Below are 5,000 nucleotides of genomic sequence, written 5' to 3' on the forward strand. Positions count from 1 at the left end.
GTAAAAAATATCACAAATATCGACTTTATTTCCTGAGCGGAGATTCACACACCTAGCAAAACATGGCTAATGCTCCAAAGAAAAGAAAAGAGTCGACAGTGGTTTGGTTTTGCGGCAACGGGCGAGTGGCTGCACGCTGCAAAGTTTGTTTAAAGGCCTACTGAAAGCCACTACTACCGACCACGCAGTCTGATAGTTGATATATCAATGATGAAATCTTAACATTGCATCACATGCCAATACGGCCGGGTTAACTTATAAAGTGACATTTAAAATTTCCCGGGAAATATCCGGCTGAAACGTCGCGGTATGATGACGTATGCGCGTGACGAAGTCAGTATAACGGAAGTTATGGTACCCCGTAGAATCCTATACAAAAAGTTCTGTTTTCATTTCATAATTCCACAGTGTTCTGGACATCTTTTGCAATTTGTTTAATGAACAATGAAGACTGCAAAGAAGACAGTTGTAGGTGGGATCGGTGTATTAGCAGCGGACTACAGCAACACAACCAGGAGGACTTTCATTGAGCGCTAGCCGCCGACCTCACCTTGACTTCCTACGTCTCCGGGCCGCCAAACGCATCGGGTGAAGTCCTTCGTCCTTCTGCCGATCGCTGGAACGCAGGTGAGCACGGGTGTTGATGAGCAAATGAGGGCTGGCTGGCGTAGGTGGAGAGCTAATGTTTTTAGCATAGCTCTGTGCGGTCCGGTTGCTAAGTTAGCTTCAATGGCGTCGTTAGCACAGCATTGTTAACCTTCGCCAGCCTGGAAAGCATTAACCGTGTATTTACATGTCCACGGTTTAATAGTATTGTTGATTTTCTATCTATCCCTCCAGTCAGGGGTTTATTTTTTTTGTTTCTATATGCAGTTAAAGCACGATGCTATCACGTTAGCTCGTAGCTAAAGCATTTCGCCGATGTATTGTCGTGGAGATAAAAGGCACTGAATGTCCATTTCGCGTTCTCGACTCTCATTTTCAAGAGGATATAGTATCCGAGGTGGTTTAAAATACAAATCCGTGATCCAAAATAGAAAAAGGAGAGTGTGGAATCCAATGAGCCAGCTTGTACCTAAGTTACGGTCAGAGCGAAAAAAGATACGTCCATCACTGCCTCTCAAGTCCTTCACTGTAACGTTCCTCATCTACGAATCTTTCATCCTCGCTCAAATTAATGGGGTAATCATCACTTTCTCGGTCCGAATCTCTCTCGCTCCATTGTAAACAACGGGGAATTGTGAGGAATACTAGCTCCTGTGACGTCACGCTACTTCCGGTACAGGCAAGTCTTTTTTTTATCAGCGAGCAAAAGTTGCGAACTTTATCGTCGATTTTCTCTACTAAATCCTTTCAGTAAAAATATGGCAATATCGCGAAATGATCAAGTATGACACATAGAATGGATCTGCTATTCCCGTTTAAATAAAAAAAAAATCATTTCAGTAGGCCTTTAAAACAAGCAGCAAATCTATGGAGACATTGCAGTACTACTTTTTTATTCAAGCAAGTATTTGAAGATTGGCCTCCCATTGGAAGCTCCATATTGAATCATTTTATTTGATTGGAAAAATGTATATTGATCAACGTATGAGCAAAATAATTGCAGTAAATACTCCAGAATTAGCTAAAATAGCTAGTTTTTTTAATAAAAAATTTAATTTTTCTAGAGGTAAAATGCAGTGTCAATTTAAATAACTAGTTGTTGATTAAATATAAGTGAAACTTAATATTATTTACATGTGTATTTATTGGTTTCTTTAAAAAAAAAAAAGATAGGTAAAAAGATCGTAAATCAATAAAATTTTATTTTTAGGCTCTATCGTCCAGGCCTGTCGTGTTTTTAAAATATTGTTTTCCTGGTTGCTCTCTGGTGTGACAAGTTCAAAAACAGCGCAGTGCAGGGACGCTTTCACAATAAAAGTTCCCTGTCCGAGACGCCGGATGAACCCCGAATAGAATGCGAGAAGGAACTCGCAAGATTCACCAGGACACCAAAACAAACAGCAGAATGAGGCTGCGATATTTTGGGGGGGGGGGGGGGGGGGGGAATATTTGCTAATTTTCTCTAGATTTTTTATTCTATGCATAAAAATGCACAAAACTAGGAAAATAAGGAGACATGCTAATTTTAGACTGCCAACATATTCTTGTCTCAAGGTGCCCCACCAAGACCGCTAACGCCACACCACCTCAGCCACGCCCACCCTTTAGAGCACAGCTCTAACTTACTGCCGCTAAACCTGCGGAAAAATAGTTCTTCTCAGGTTTCTCCATGTTTACATTTTCACACTTTTCCTACACTTTATGAAGCATTTCTTACATATTACATATATTCACTTTTAGAGCTTATTGTTAAGTTTTCAATGGGATTTTACTATTTTGTTTGCATTGCTTGTGTTGACATTCATCATATATATTAAATATAAACATTTGAAAAAAAAATTTGTACATATTTTTTCTCCTGGTCCATGTTTTCAATAGGTCATAAAAATATCAATAAATATCGATATGAAACATTTAAGTATCGCGATACAGTGTCCCGCCATAGGAGGAACAAGCACATCATGGACCGGAAGTTTATTTTGAAAGTCTCCCTGCCAGCTGTTATAGTAAACACGCCACACCAGTAAGCAAAGTGTTCCGACCGAGGACAGAAGAGGCGGGATTCGAACCGGAAACTCTCCAATAAATGGACAACCTTCTCTGACTGAGTTTTAAAAAACTATATTTTGTCCGCACACAAGAATCTTTTACCTGGATGGATTCGAGGTCCGACTCGGTCCAGGTCGGTGTCTGACTTCTTCTTCTATGGTTTAATGGCGGAGTGATACGGAGTGTGGACCGAGATGGAACCCTACTCTTTATTGTTTTATTCAACACAGTCTTTTTTCAAAATGCTTTAAAATATCTTCCACTACTCGATCAATCAAAGTTTATTTATATAGCCCTAAATCACGGGTGTCTCAAAGGGCTGCACAAGCCACAACGACATCCTCGGCTCAGATCCCACATCAGGGCAAGAATGATGGGGTATTCATATGGATATTGAAGTCCCCCATTATAATTATATTGTCAGCGTGCGTCACTAGATCAGCGACAAACTCTGAGAGTTCACTGATAAAGTCCAAATAGGGCCCAGGGAGCCGGTAGATAACAGCCAGGTAGAGAGGCAGCGGTGCATAGTAAGCACCTCAAATTATTTATATGTATTACTTAGGTTAGGGGTAAGGTTAAGGTTTTCATTGTATATTAGCGCGACCCTCCCACCCCTTTTAAGGGGACGGGCAATATGTGCATTCGTATAGTTAGGAGGAGATGCCTTGTTAAGTGGGAAAAATGACGTTAAGATTGTTGTCTCTAATGACCTCATTAACTAATAACATTTTGGGAGACAATGATTTTATGTTTAAAAAGCCCATATTATAGGTAGTGGGCTGTTTTGAGGAATTTGTGTTAATGTTATCCGTAGTAGTGATATTAATAACGTTACGTTTATTTTGCGTAGTGCGTCTTAAATAATTTCGCCCATATCTAGGAATTGATATGACTACTACTAACCAGACATTCTCTTTCGCTAACTTATTTCCCAGTATTTGTATTAAACCATGTCCTACACCACATGTGTCAAACTCAAGGCCCGAGGGGCCAGATGTGGCCCGCAACTTCATTTCATTTGGCCCTGGAAAGCCTGGAAATAATATGTATCAATAAAGTACTGTAACTTTTCTTACGAAATGCATTATTTCTTTCTATTTTGGGAGAAAAAAAATGTATGTACTCCATGTAATCGCATATTATGTTAAATTAAATATTGTCTAATTATGCAAAAATATATGATCAAATATTAAAACCGTTTTTTAAATAGAAATAAATACTAGTAATAATGATTTCAAAGCAAGTTATCCATCAAAGTGTGCAATGTAAAAGTAGCAAAAGATTTCATTGTAAAATTGTGAATTTACTGTGGTATTTACAGCATTTTTCTCTAAATGAAAACAACTGTGACTTGGCTCAGTAAAAAAAAACTTTTTTACTGTAATAAACTGTGGCGCCGTTTTGGCATTTACAGTCATATACCGAAAAATCTACACTTGTTGATTTGCGGTAAAAATAAAACAAACAAACTGGCAGCTCAGTCCCAAAATTTTACTGTAAAATTGCATTTTTTTTAAATTTACAGTAAAACATTTTTTTTTTATTTTACAGTAAAATTCTGGCCACGGAGCTGCCTTTTTTTTTTTTTTTTTTAACCATAAAAACAGCAGTACTGTTTTTCCATTTACAGTAATATACACTACATTTTGAGGTGAAATTAATGCAACTTACCATATTTTTTTTTTTACATTTTAGTCGTAAAAAACTATACTAATAAAATGCATAAAAAAATGGTGTAATAATAATATTCACTGTTAGAAGAGGCCCTCTGGGGCCAAACATGACTGCCATGTGGCCCTAAGTGAAAACCACTTTGACACCTCTGGTATAGACTAACTATGGTATGTTGTCTAACTAGGAAGTAGCTTTTTACAGGACAGCTAAATGTGTTATGTTGTTCCCTACAAAGTGTTTATATTGTAAGTATTGTGATTACTACACACCAGCTGTGGCATCTTAGTTAGTTTTAGTTTTCATTAACACATTTGGAGGTGTTGAAATCGCCATGTCAAATCGCTAATGCTCATAATAGCCTGTGCAAAAAAATATTCTCAAACATTCAAACCATTTTTTAAGTAAAAAAAATAATAATAATAATAATGATTTCAAAGCAAGTTAACCATCAAATTGTGCAATGTACAAAATGTAAGTAGCAATAGATTTCATGGTCAAATTGTGAAATTTACTGTGGATTTTACAGCATTTTTCTCTAAATGAAAAAAAATGTACTTTTTTTTACTGTAATAAATTGTGGCGCCGTTTTGGCATTTACAGTAATATACCGAAAAATCTACACTTGTTGATTTGCGGTAAAATAAAAATTTAAAAAAATAAAATGGCAG

The sequence above is a fragment of the Entelurus aequoreus genome, linkage group LG19 (assembly GCF_033978785.1).
Source record: "Entelurus aequoreus isolate RoL-2023_Sb linkage group LG19, RoL_Eaeq_v1.1, whole genome shotgun sequence".
Taxonomy (NCBI): Eukaryota; Metazoa; Chordata; class Actinopteri; order Syngnathiformes; family Syngnathidae; genus Entelurus; species Entelurus aequoreus.